This window comes from Hibiscus syriacus, unplaced genomic scaffold, assembly GCF_006381635.1.
Source record: "Hibiscus syriacus cultivar Baekdansim isolate YM2019G1 unplaced genomic scaffold, ASM638163v2 tig00116997_pilon, whole genome shotgun sequence".
In the NCBI taxonomy this organism is placed as follows: Eukaryota; Viridiplantae; Streptophyta; class Magnoliopsida; order Malvales; family Malvaceae; genus Hibiscus; species Hibiscus syriacus.
This window is the reverse complement of record NW_024063513.1, coordinates 3,799,740-3,815,050: the sequence shown is the minus strand read 5'-3', so window position 1 is coordinate 3,815,050 and position 15,311 is coordinate 3,799,740. Positions and strand designations below refer to the sequence as shown.

The window sequence follows — 15,311 nt, the reverse complement described above, 5'->3', positions numbered from 1 at the left end:
ATATATGATCAATAGTATACAACTATTTTTCAAGCAACATTAATGTCATTGTTCGAACCCAAGACTTGGGTCTTGTATTCATGCTCTCACCATGTAAAATCCAGCAGATCTAACATTCAAATATCGACATTTTTGTGTCTGTTTCTTAAACAAAGTTAGCAGGCAAATATATGAGACAGTTAAACGAGAGTTAACTAAAGTACAGAATTTTGTTTCTGCAGTAGTAACAGATGCCAAAACAGCTTGAACTTGTTCAAGTATGGAGGCAGAAATAGCTCATTTGATTTTATGAGTCAAGATCGGAGAAATCAGGATCTTTTGGCTTCGAAACCTTGAGCAAGCTCTTTGAACTAATCGAGCCTCTACCCTTTTGGCCGCGAAGATTAGCTGCAAACCGTGATGCAAATACAGTTGCACGAAGGCTGTGGTATTCTGCAGAGCTATCAGTTTGATCAATTAAGGCCTGCTGTTCATCATAAATATAGTCTAGATCCTCCTCTTCCTTACGTCTAAGTTCCGCTTCTTTCCTTTTCACATGCTTGCGCAATGCGGTTTGGATGAAGCAGGCAGCCCAAGTCCGCCATTGCTGCGAGTAGAACCGGAAGGTGTGCTGAACTTGCCTACTATGGAGACGCCCTGAACTGACTCGAAACGAATTTCAGCTCTTCCGCTACTAAAGCAAAGGCCTCCACCTCGGTTAAAGCCATGACTGTTCGAGTAGATAATGGCAAGTTGGAAGCAGCTTTTGGGTCAAGCGCCCAAGTCAAAAGCTCCTCACCGCAAAAGTCCCCCTCTTTCAGCAAACCTCTGTTGTAAAAACCGCTCCTCCCACCATCTGTCGTCACACTTTCGAGGCGACCACGTATAACGAAAAGCATCTCGTTTACTGGATCCCCTTCACGGACTATGTAAGTGTTTTCGGTGTATAAACTTGGTTTGAGTCTCTCACAGATTGCATCAAGCAATCTCTCATCCATATTGGCAAACAGAGGAACCTACATACCATAACAAGAGTTTAAAGATTAAGTTAATTCACAAGGTGGAGAGTCTAATGGGACTACAATTTGGCACCCCCTCTAGACAGATACATGATCGAGTAGATGTTGAACAGGCAAAGAATGGTAAGCGATGCAAGACTTTTGACATGTAATGCATGAAATTTATATTAAGGTCACCACGGAAATTCTCTAATGATTCATATGTTGGCCCCAAAAAGACTAACAGTTGGTGTATGGAGAGCAAGAAAAAATGTATAGATATCCTTACCCTTCGGACCAGATTCAAACAGAGATGTCGCTTAATGTCCCTCCTCAGATCTTTTGGTAAACTCTGGACTAAGTTTTCTTCGTCAACTCCACGAGTCTCCATCCATTTGTATTGGTCATAGCGCCGAACTCTCTCCTTGAGATCTTCAGGAAGTGCACGATGATGCATCCATTGCTCGGAGTCTCGCCTTTTGATCCTCATTTCCTCAAGACGAACTGTGAGAGACTGAAGGTAGGTCTGTTGCAACCACAAGAAGCCTTCAAATTTCAGAGAATTGTTGTATAGGTTAACGTTTAATTTTGTTTGTTTTCCTCTTCCTCCAAAGATAAACGTGTAATAATCACTTGAAAGTTAACTTCCAGCCATTTCTGGCAGCTCTGAGAATCATGCTGATATTGTCAAAGTGCTGGTTTGGTCCTAATCCTAGGCTCGAGCACTTCCAGGCTTATAACTTCCAAAAACTTAGGGTAGCATGAAAAATGGAAATTCAAGGACTTAACATACATCACTTTGATCATCAAAAAATATTTGGGCATTAAGATTAGGCAAAGTTTTTGAATTTACCTGCATGTTTCCAATCAAAAGTGCCATGAGAATAAGCCCAAAGATAGCTATTGTTATGGAAAAGAGAATCTCTCCTGAATATGTGCTGGTTTCAAGTCCCTGACCAAGTGTACTGCAGAACGTTGATCAGTGAATGCAACACCCAGGAGTAGAATAAAAGAATCTAATAGAAATTATACGAAACTCAAACATCAAAAAAGATGACACACAAGCAGAAATACTTCTTTTATCCTGCAAGAACCAACCTCATATATAGCCTGAATATCGGTTGAAATGGAAAATCACAAATACGATTAGTATAAAAATCATTCTCCATTTAGGCAAGGCCTGAAGTTTCTTTGTTTCATTCTTTGCAAACTTTGGAATGTTTGTCAAAAAAAAACATATCCCATGTATGTTCGAATATGGTATCGAGATATGACACTTCAAGGATGCTTCAAATACATGGAAAAACTTCAAAAAGTAAATATACTCGACCCAAATTCAAGTATTTTGGTAGCTTGTTAACATAGATAATGTTTTGCTACGAACATAAAATAGATAAGACAATGAAAATGTGTGGTTATATGCGTTGTGTATTGAAGAGAAAGTGCACACCTTAGATTCTGTAAACCCCACCAGAGACAAAAACAGAATTTAGGGAAAAAGACACTGGATGCAGTAATCTCAGATGTTATAGCTCGTGTGTAGATCCCATAATCGAATGGTGCCTCATTAGCTTCAAAAGAACATTGACTATCAAGTTCTTTGTTTCTCACCCTTCGCCATTCTGGGAAACCATGCATATGCTTGTTGCCGCAGTACAAGAAATTTATGTTGCACTTTTCACTTTCTTGACAAACACTTCGCCAGCATGTATCTTTACGCTCTATCGCCAGTAGGTACCAAACTGCCCCAACTATCTGCATATTCCATCTAAACTAGTTAAATCAGTCTGGTATTGTATATCAAATAGACCAATGCAACCAGTTTGAGGAAGAAAATACAGCAACAAGCAAAAGCTATTTAGTTTTCAAAATTGCAAAAATTAAAACGCTCATGTAATTGAAAACTGATAACCTACATGACTGGCAAGCATGTACCATAGCAGATAATATGCAGCACCAACCCAAGCGCTATCGGCGAAAGTACCGGCTGTTTTCTTCAGTTCTGAAGTTAATGGTACAAAGCGAAGAAACCTAGGAATATACTGAACAAATACAATAACTAGCAATGCCTGTTTCGTCGCCCATACCTCTGAACCTTTTGTTTTGTGAAGATATTTCCACACCACCAACTGCAGATAAGGAAGCAATTAAGAGAAAGAACCATTTCTCCTCCTATGCAATTCAGAACAGACAGCTGCATGATGCATGTTGTGCTACCATAACATCTCTTACAATGTTAGCCTCAAGTTTTCATGTAAAATTGCTTCTTTTTCTTTTCAATTGATATAAGAATAAATCAGGACCCCTGATAAAATGCAGTAAGGTCTTTCTAGTAAACGCAAAAAAGCCGTTGCAGGAAAGTGTGCTCAGATCAGCAACATAAAAAATGGGATTTTCTTTTTTTGTGAAAGACTCGGAGACAGTTTCTTTGAGTTATATACTTCTTATATTATTTTTATTTATGTTGTACAATAAAGTACCGCATTCTTATATATAGGAATCCAAGTCTGCAAAACAGATAAACATATCAACCGCAAACTACCACGAACATGAGACTCAATGATTAAACTTTAGCACAAGTCTTAGGGATTTTTTCAGCAAGTAGTTTCTCAAACCTGCGGCAGGGGGAGCACAGAAAGAAAATCAACGATGAAGTAACGACTTAAATATCGTGAGGCTATCTGTGCAGGATCTATCACTAGTTCACCTCGTCCAAAAACCCTAGATGACGGTGCAATATATGCTGTACGGAACTGCAGACCCATACGAATGAGGTAGAGAGCATCGATAATTGTCCGAACGGTTGTGGTTGTGACTCCCAAATTTACATCAATTCCAAGGCAATGTGCTCGACCATTGAATACGGGAAGATAGAAAAACAGTGGATCAATAGATACTGAAAGAATGCAAGACACAACGAAGAACCTATTCCATAACAAAATAGATTTATCTTGGGGATCAAATATCATCTTATCGGACACTTTGAGATCTTCCGGGAACACTACTCGCGTGACCTCAGATTTGAGGTTGCGACCGAGTGTTAGTAACCCTCCTGAACCTTTCATCATCCCTATGTTTAATGATTTTTTTGATGTCTTCTTTCCATGTTCTCTGTATTTGTAGCCATCTACATTAAGTCCGCACATCTTCATTCCTCCTGTTCCAGACGCCATTGATATTGGAGAGTCTAAATCATCCAACCTAGAGTTAAAGGCACAGGAAACAATCAGGCATTAGTTTAGAGACGAAGATTATAACAATTATAAGCCTAAAACTACATCCTTACTAGACCATTTTCATAACCATAAATTCAAATGAAAAACAACAACAGATAAAGTTATATACCGCATATTGATTAGTACCTAACAAATTTCTCCTTCTGACCTCCAATAAGCTGAGACTTGTAAGCACCACCAAACATTTTGCCAAGGATCATGTGTTTTGCCACATTGAGTCCCGTTAGTCTTATAGATAAATAAAAAATCACATCCAATCTTGCCTGAAAAAAATTTTCCGAAACTTGTCAGAATGATAATGAGGGGAAAGGAAAAATAAAGAGGGTTGAGTTTCAGCCATGAAAGTTCTGATCCTTAAACAAGATGCGGATACTGCATTGCTTTGGGAGAGCTGATAAAGCAAATTTCTTATGCTGATCATTCATAAAATCAGATAAATACCATAATTCCCTTCGTTTTCTTCATATGTTTGATAGTCTTATGCTGATCATTCATAAAATCAGATAAATACCAGAATTCCCTTCGTTTTCTTCATATGTTTGATAGTTTTTCTAATATATATGTACAGGATTTTAATTATTTCTCAAAAAATTCTTGAGTACATTTTGTTGTTCTGCGAACTACGGCTTCGACTCACAATGATCAAAACTTTGGTATTGTTAACAAAGATTACATATAACCGGAAAGAACAAAGAGAAAAGAAGCAATATCTGGAAATATTAGACAAGGTAGCAAATGATTAAAGGAAAAACAAATGAACTACGACATGAACGTTATACTGCATGCATTGCGTTGTATATTAACTACATTCTTAATGAAAAATTAAAATTGCATATAACTTACAGTAATTATTTCCTGGTTGGTGCCATGGGAATATACAATGCAGGAGGACCAGAAGAGGAGAAAGGACAAATAAACGCAAAATTAGGGCTGGAAGAAGCGAAGGAATGGACCAAACGAGAAAGAGATTAGAGAGAAGTTTATATGTTATTTTCTGGGGAGGTCTAAAGGTTAGTTATTACGGTTATTGGCCTTTCCAAAAGTAATAAATTAAATGACGGTACGTTTTAAATTGATCTTAAAAGGCTAAATTAATTTTGGAATGTTAACATAAGCTCTGTGATTTATTAATAAAATTGTCTTCTATTATTTAGCCTGTCCATGATTTCTAAAACAAGAGAAGCTTATAACTCATGTACATAACATGTTATAATTTTACCTAGCCTGCATATTATTCATATTCGACGTTATTAGAAATCACATCAGCTAAGAATTTGATCAATTCTCACTCAATATGTGCAAAACGGATTCTATAAGTCTGGCACGAAGTTGACCCTATAAGTCTGGCACATAGTCATGTTCCTGAAAAAGAGCAGTCAACGAGTGCAATCCGTCATAAATAGAGTTTGATCCAGGATGCATCCGATCACCATTAATAAAGGCATGGATCCCATTCTTGACTTCAATCCAGCTACACCCTGGTAACTTCCTGACATTTTGTTGCCTCATCATGTTTCTAACGTCCAACACTTCTTCGTACTTTCCAGCTGCTACATAAACATTGGACATCAATACATAACTACCACTATGCTCAGGATCAATCTGAAACACATACTTTGCAGCAGACTCAGCTATATCTGAATTTCCATGGAGCCGGCACGCTGCCAACAAGGCCCTCCATACAACAGCATTGGAACTGGTAGGCGATTTTAGAGCCAGTTGATATGCCTCCTCAAGCTGGCCAGCCGACCAAGCATGTCAACTACACAAGTATAATGGTCTAAGGTAGGAACAACACCATAGTTTGACTTCATTTGCCCAAGAATTTCACGTCCTAGGCTCACAAAGCCAGAATGACTGCAGGCTGACAGGACTCCCACAAATGTGACATCATCAGGCTTAAATTCACTCTCACACATGAGAGAAAACATATCCAATGCCTCTCTTCCATAACCATGTATGCCATAACCCATGATTAAAATGTTCCAGGATGCAACATCCTTGTGGCTCATCTTATCAAAGACCAAGTGAGCCTCTCTCATACTCCCACATTTGGCATACATATCCATAATCCCATTGTTGATAAGAACATCATCGGTATCTTCAGCATTTCCATCTTTCGTCAACCCATTAATAATCATGTGGGCATGAATCTCCCTACCATGCATCAATGCAGCCAAATGAGTGCAAGAAGGAAGCACAGTGGTCAAAGTGATCAAGTCTGGCCGAATGCCATCCCTTAGCATTGCACGAAAAAGTCTCAACGTTTCATCATGATCACCGCATTGTTCGTGAGCAAACAAAATTGAATTCCAAGAAAAAATGTCCCTCTCATCCATCATTTTGAAAACCTTAAAGGCTTCACCGACACACTTACACTTCCCATACATATCGACCAAAGTATTTGACACTACAATACTCGAACCATACCCCATTTTCACGACAACCCCATGAATTGCCCTCCCATTCTCGATATCTCCTGTCATTGCAAAAACCGACAAAACACCGGTGACTGTGAAACTGCTCAATGCTGCTCCTTCTAAACACATGTTCTTAAACACTCCCAAAGCCTCATTGAACTGCCCAACCTGCGCGTACCCATTAACCATAGCATTCCAAAGAACAACATCTCTCACAATCAATTCATCAAACACCTTTTCAGCATCCTTCACAAATAAGAACTTCAATAGCATTTAACCAAACCACTCCCTACGTACAAATCCAAGTCCAACCCAAGTTTAAAAACCAACCCATGAATCTTCCGAGCCTCTAGAACCTCCATAATATCACAACAACCCTTAAGCAAACATGGAAAAGTGTATTTGTCAGGGAAAATACCTAGAACCCTCATTTCCCTATAAAACTTCAACCCTTTAAAGGGATCTTCGTTTGTGATAAACCCAGAAATGATCGCATTAAAAGAAAATATATTTGGGCATTGAGGGGCAGATTGCATTAAGGAGAGGGCATGTGTCATTTGGATGCACTTGGAATACATGTTGATGAGGCTGGTGAGTGATGCAGGGTAGGCTTGAAGGAGACCATTCCTGAGCATGTAAGAGTGGAGTTGCTTGCCTCGTGTGAGGTTCTTTTGATGGGCGCATGATTGAAGGGAGGCAATGAAAGCAGAGACATGGTTAGGCTGCGGAGTGGGTGATGACGAGAAAGAAAATTTGGAAGAAGAGAAGCAAAATGGATAAAGCGATGCAAAATTGTTAGTGTCGATTGAAGATTTGGAGAAGATACCTCGTTTTTTCATTAATTAACTGGGAAAGAATATGAAGATAAACCTGCTAATCATAGGTTTCTTTGCAGTTGTTCTTGTTTGAGAGCCAATATTTTCAAATGGCAGTCAGGCGGGGAACTAAGTGATGTTTGTTTTGCAGAGTAAAAGCTGCAGCATAGGCATCATAACATAAGATGACCAAAAGTATGTAAGAGGAAGACTGTTTATTTTTTAACGTCTGCAAGAAAAGACTGTTAAAATAAACTGAAATATAAATAAATGATTTTTTAAATTTAAAGAGTTTGCATACGATATTTAAATAATTTTAGTTTTACAATATTGAAATTTAAATAATCCATACAATACAATAATAAATTATTTAAAATAAATCAATCTATATTTTAAAATAAATCAATCTATACAAATAAATTATTTAAAATAAATCAATCCATAATAATAAATTATTTAAAATAAATCAATCCATACTAATAAATTATTTAAAATAAATCAATCCATATTTTAAAATAAATCAATCCATACTAATAAATTATTTAAAATAAATTAATCTATACAAATAAATTATTTAAAATAAATCAATCCATATTAATAAATTATTTAAAATAAATCAATTCATACTAATAAATTATTTAAAATAAATCAATCTATATTTTAAAATAAATCAATCCATACAAATAAATTATTTAAAATAAATCAATTCATACTAATAAATTATTTAAATAAATCAATCCATATTTTAAAATAAATCAATCATACTAATAAATTATTTAAAAATAAACATACTAATAAATTATTTAAAATAAATCAATACATATTTTAAAATAAATCAATCCATACTAATAAATTATTTTAAAATAAATCAATTATTTATAATAATTTATTTTAAAGTAAATTTTATAATAAATTATTTTATAATAAATTATTTAAATAAATTATTTTAAAATAAAAACCTTATTAAATTATTTAAAATTATTTTAATAAATAACTATATTTTATAATTATTCTTGAAGAGGTTTAAAAACCTTTGAAGACATAAAACCAAGTATGCACCAAGAAGAGCTCACACAGACGTTTGAAGAGTTTCTGTCTTCTTCAAAACAAACAGTCTGCGAAGTCTAATGTCTGCGCGTGGTCTGCGCGACACAGACATAAGTGATTTGAAGAGCTTGCACAATAAAAATAAACACCACCTAAATTACCAAAAATCTATCAAAATGGTATAAAATAATAGTAAACTACATTGGTTATCTCTTTTCTTTCCACGTGACTTATTTTGGTCACTACTTTTAAAAATATTATATTCTGATCCCTTTTTTATATTCTTATTTTGGTCATTGGATCAGACTGGGTTAGTTTATTTATGTGATATGTTAGTAAAATTTGTTAAATTTTAACTTAATCTGTACATTTGAGATAGAACACTAATTTGACTTTAAATTTTAAATAAAATATCTTACTCTTAAATCTTGTTCAAACCTTCATCGTCGACCGTGGTTCATCATCGTTTTCGATCACCAGCCGTTGTCCACTATCATCATCGACAATCTTTGGACACAATTTTTAATTGATTCTTTTTTGACGTACTAAACATGAGTTTAATATCTATTTCACATAAAATATTTCTCTCTAATATCTATTTCACAGAAAATATTTCTCTTCCTTCCCAGGTGCCAAACCCTCATTACAAATATTAACAAAGCTTTTTATCTCGTGTAAACCAACTTTCAATGCATCTTTCCACGTGCAGTGAAAATTTATTTTGGAATTTAGAGAATTATATCATATATGACACGATAAAGATAGAAAGACAATACATTAAGATAAACTATTCAAAATATTGAGATATTCCAACTTGTAAGCACTTTCTGAGTGTTGTTGGTAAACAACTGCACATGAGGGTCCATGGGCTACTGAAAAATTATGATTCAAGTGTAACCAGTACCAGGAGTTTACATTAGAGTTAATATTGCATTCATCATCGATGTCCTTACAGCTAATTATGTTGTTTATCACGATTACGAACACAATGAATATTATTACAATCAATGGAGATGAATAACGATACTAAATTAGTAGGAATTCATGTCGATCACTGAAACACCACACAGTTTGGCTAAACAATTACAAAAATAAAGGAAGTTCCTTGAGAAAAGCATAAACAAGCTAACCGAAACTCCTGCTAGATCCACCCAGATCCAAACCAAATCGAAGCTAATGCCACAGCCAAAGCCCTTAAAACAGTCAAACCCCTGGGCAACATTACCAGTGCAGCGACACTGGTGCTGTTTGATGCGTGGTGCGGAACGGGTGAAGCAGTGGGGGTAGGCAGGGGATGAACAAGGACCGAAACCTTCATGCCATTGAAGCACTGGCCATTGCCACAAATGAAGTAGTACCACTGGGATTTATTCAGTAGTATAAAAATCCTTGCCACTGCTCCAGTTCCCTAATGCTCCTTCCGTTGTGCAGTTGTCGTACCCTGTCTGGTTCACCTCAAACACATTGTATTGTGTCTTTTGGTACCTGAAGGCTGCAAGGAAGGGATGAGTAAATATCATAGTCTTATGTATCACATTGATCCAATATAAGCAGTGGTTTGAGGTATTCAAACTAGATCCAATATAAACAGTCATTCACAAACTAGTGCAAAATTACAAATTGGAAATGCAGATTCAGGAAAGATGGCTACCTCTGCAATAACACCAAAACCGCTGTTCAGAAGTTGATATTAATAAACCCAACCCAATCATTTACTAGTGTTTCATTTTTTATTTTTTTATTTTTTTTTTGGGGGGGGGGAGGAACCCATCTTTCATATTTCCCTTATTTCCGCCGGAAAAAAAATTAACAGACTCAAAGCAAACTAATACTTAAAAGAGAGAGAGAGAGAGTACAGTACAGATGAAGTCTCCGACATAGAAAGTGTGATTGTTAGCCCAAAGGGTATAGTTGATGCCGGGGTTCCAGCCTTTGTTAGCGCCAACGATGTGGTCAGTGGCGGCGACAGTGCCAAGTACCAGAAGAACCGAGCACAACCGGAGGAGCAGATTTGAGGTTGGAGACAACATGGTTGGGTTTTGGTCAGAGTCCTCTCTTTTTTTGGGGAAGTGGCAAAAAAAATGACGCAGACAAGATGGAAAGTGGTTTATCATCCCCCCCCCCACTACTTGAATTAGCTGGAGCGCTCCACACTGGGGTTCCAAAACAATGCTGATTGGAGTATGGTGAGTACCGTGGGCCCCCTTTGTCTGTCGTATTAATTTTTTTATTTTTATTTTAAAATACTCATTACCCATAAATAACGGCAATTTTACCTAAAATTTAAAATAATATATCAAAATAACTTTATTCTCTTAACATTTATCGAAATATAACTCCTTCATACAGCATGACAATAAATCACAATTTGTAGGTCGTGTTTTACACACATAGCATCTGACTCAGTAAAGATGTAATTTATACGAAGTAACTTATCTTGATGGGACAATTCAACAAGAAAACTCGTTCTATAGAATATGTTTTTACATTTTATATTAAAAAGTAATTTTTAAAAATATAAAACATTAAATATTTATTAAAAATAACATTAAAAGCATAACATTAAATAAAAAATTATAATACTTAATTTAAAATTATAACATTAAACATAATATAAAACATAACATTAAAACGCAATATTCAATTAAAAAATAATATTATTCATAAAAATTAAATATAAAAATAATATTTAATTAAAAATATAAAAAATATAAAACTAACGATTTTTTTCTTAGTGAAATCGTTCCACAAAGTTGTAGCTGCCCATTTCGAGCAGGATTTCTTTATCTAAGTTGCTCCTCCTTTTTAGTGTCATCATTTTCATCGACATCACCTTCATCTTGTTGGATCGAAGTCGATGTTGAAGAAGGACCTCTATGGAATAACAAATGTGGAGATGTATAATCAACAATCTCACTGCTCTCATATCATATAACATGAGCATTATTCTTATGTTTCATATGTTCATGTACTCATGTCATTTCTCTTGTAATCACATATGTCTTTTCTTCTATCATATATCACATGAATCGTATATCATTTATCAAATCATATGAACATATATAACTTATTCATGTATTTATAACAATCATCATGTATGCATGTTCATAACTATTATACTATAGAAATTAATACAGGGAATAGACTTATTACAAGTCTTAATTCCTTTGAACTATAACTCTATTAAGCACTCACTTTAGCCTCACTTGATTCTAATTATTCGATTGTTCCAGAACAGAGTTACGTTCAATATCTACATAATCATACATTGGTACATATTAGTATTCCAAATGGCATACTCTAATCATTCGTTTCTTAAACTAAAGGAAAGGCGAATTCTATTTTTATTTAATGTAGGTATCGATACACTCTATAGGGTATCGATACATCCCTTAACTGGTGTATCGGTACACTGTTAGTATCGGTACACATATTACATTCGAAATTTTTCATTTCAAGGGGGTATCGATACACTGCCTGTATATCGATACCTATTGAATTCGATGATTTTTTGTTTAAGAGTATATTGGTTACCTATTGAATGTGTACCGATACACTTTACCCAGAAATCATATCTTAAGCACGAAAATTCACTCTTTTCAGCTTCAACACTTCATGTTTCCTCCCTTTTCATGTTATTAACTCAAGTACACATACTTAAACCAATTTCTACTCATTTATCACATCTTAAATCTCAAAATCCTATTCTCTATATAGAAATCAATAATCATACCAATTTTTCAAGATGTTCTAAATTCAATTCTATCACTTCATAACTCTTAATTAAGCTATTGACAAGTCAAAATCCATCTCAAAGTTCCTTTATCAACTCTTTTTCAGAAAATCATTTAGAAACTTCTTATCTTTAATCTTTCATAACTTTTTCATCTTTTGATTTTAAGACATCTTAAGCTTTCCTTAAACTTAAGTATCATCTAAGGGTCAAAACCCACACTTAAAATCAACAAATAATCAACTAACCAGAAAACTCACCTTTGCTACCTTGGTTCACGATGGCAAGAAAAGAGAAGGATGAAGAGAACTCTGGAAACTTTGTTTCCTCTCCCCAGTCTTCACGTGTATATATCTCATCCTTATCATTTTTTAATTCATTTAATGATCAAATGACCATTTTTCCCTTTAATTCATTTACTAATTACTAACAATCCTTCATAAAATATTTCCAAATAAGTTCTTAAACTATTCAATTATTCTACTTCAATCACCAACTTCTAAAGTTTTACAATTTAGTCACTAACCTGGTATTGAAGATGTTACAAATCTCCCCCTTTAAAAAAATTCGTCCTCGAATTTTCATTGTATAAAGAGATGGGGGTACTAGTTCCTCATATCCTCTTCACGTTCCTACGTTGCTTCCTTTATCTTGTGATTTCTCCACAACACTTTTACTAATGTAATAGTTTTATTCCTTAGTTGTTTTATCTCGTAAGATAATAAATGTATCAGTTCTTCATCATAAGTCAGATCAGGTTGAACCTCAATCTTTTCTGGTGTTACAATATAAGAGGGGTCATATTTATGTTTCTGAAGCATTGAAACGTGGAAAACATCATGAATCTTTTCCATTTCTGGTGGCAAAGCTAGTTGGTATGCCACTGGTTCCACTCTCTTAACGATCTCATAGGGTCTAATAAACTGAGGACTAAGTTTTCCTTTACATCCAAACCTCAACATTTTCTTCCATGGAGACATTTTCAAGAACACTTTATCTCCAACTTGAAATTCAATTTCCTTCCTCTTTAGATCCATATGATTTATGTCTATCAGCTGCAGCTTTCAAATTATTCTGAATCACTTGAACTTTCTCTTTCGTTTCCTGAATCAACTCAGGACCAAAACTTCTCAATCCTTAAGTTCGTACCAGTTCAAGGGCGCGTACAACACTTTCTCCCATATAGAGCTTCATAGGGAGCCATTTTAATACATGACTGATAGTTATTATTATAAGCAAACTCGACAAGTGGCAAATACTTTTCCCACGATCCTTTGAAATCTATTACACATGCTCTCAACATATCCTCCAAAATTTGGATAGTCCGTTCAGACTGTCCATCTTTCTGAGGATGAAATGTTTTGCTGAAATTCAATCGAGTTCTTAACGCTCTATGCAAAATCTTCCAAAACCTCGATGTAAATATAGGATCTCGATCAGAAACAATGGAAACATGTACACCATGTAATCGTGTAATTTCTTGATATACAATTCAACATATTTATCCATGGAGAAATCAGCTTGCACCGGAATGAAATGGATGACTTAGTCAATCAATCTATTATTATGAATCTCTTTTGTTCGGAGTTAAAGGCAACCCCATCACAAAATCCATTACTACATTTTCCCATTTCTACTTAGGAATAAACATTGGTTGCAATAATCCAGACGGTACTTGATGCTCAACTTTGACTTGTTGAAAAGTTAAGCATTTGGACACAAATTCTATAGTATTTCTTTTCATTCCTGACCACCAATATCGACTCTTGAGATCCATATACATATTGTTTCCTCCCGGGTGCATCGTCAATGGGCTATAATGAGCTTCTGTTAACAATTCCTTCTTTAATTCATCATCATCTGAAATCATTAATCTCTCTCGGTAATATAAATTCCCATCAGACTTGATCTCATAGTCTTTTATCTCCTATTCCTTTACTTGTTGTAACTTCTTCACACTTTTCATCTTTACTTCGCAATTCTTTAATTCCATATAACCATGATGGCTTAAGAGTCAATTCTGCACATATTGCACCATCTTCATTCAATGATAATCTGGCATCTAAAGCTCATAATGTGCAAACGTCTTTCGACTTAAAGTATCCGCTACTACATTTGCTTTTCCCGGATGAAAATTAATTACTACATCGTAATCTTTTAGAGATTCCACCCATCTCCTATGTTTTAAATTCAACTATTTTTGAGTCATCAAATACTTTAAACTCTTATGATCGGTGTATAAATAGCAATGTTCACTATATAAATAGCGACACCAAATCTTTAGAGCAAACACTATTGCAGCCAACTCTAGATCGTGCGTTGGATAATTCTTCTCATGCGGCTTCAATTGTCTCGACGTATAAGCCACCACCTTACCCTCTCTTGCATTAATATACATCCCAAACCATTATGGGATGCATCACTATATACTACATAGTTATTGCTATATTCAGGTTGAACTAATACTGGAGCTTCTGTCAAAATCTTCTTTAACATTTCAAAACTTTCCTGACACTCAAGAGTCCAAGTAAATTTTACATATTTCCTCAATAACTTAGTCAAAGATAAGGCTATCATCAAAAAGTTCTTAACAAACCTTCGATAATAACCCGCCAATCCCAGAAAATTTCGAACTTCAGATACATTCTTTGAAGCCTCCCATTCGAGAATGGCTTTTATTTTCTGATGATCTACTCAAATTCCTTCAGCGAAAATTACATGTCCAAGGAATGTCACCTCATTCAACCAGAACTCGCATTTCGATAATTTGGCATATAACTTTTTGTCTCTTAAAATCTGTAAAACTATTCTTAACTGTGCACTATGATCTTCATTCGTTTTTTAATACATCAATATGTCATCGATGAATACCACTACAAATTGGTCCAAATAAGGTTGAAATATTCTATTCAATAGGTCCATAAAGGCAACTGGTGAATTTGTAACTCCGAAAGGCATTACAATGAACTCGTAGTGGACATACCTTGTTCTAAATGCGATCTTTGGAATATCTTTCTCCTGAACCTTCAACTGATGATATCCAGATCGCAAGTCAATCTTAGAGAAAATCGAAGCTCCTTTCA

The 15,311-nt window shown here is 35.1% G+C and overlaps 3 pseudogenes; all 3 read right to left on the bottom strand.

Moving 5' to 3' along the window:
• Positions 1 to 153: 153 nt before the first annotated feature.
• LOC120194042 lies at positions 154 to 4,452 on the bottom strand (annotated as a pseudogene).
• A 1,079-nt stretch (positions 4,453 to 5,531) lies between these two features.
• LOC120194068 lies at positions 5,532 to 7,569 on the bottom strand (annotated as a pseudogene).
• Positions 7,570 to 9,444: 1,875 nt separating this feature from the next.
• Positions 9,445 to 10,605, bottom strand: LOC120193907 (annotated as a pseudogene).
• Between the last annotated feature and the right edge of the window lie 4,706 nt (positions 10,606 to 15,311).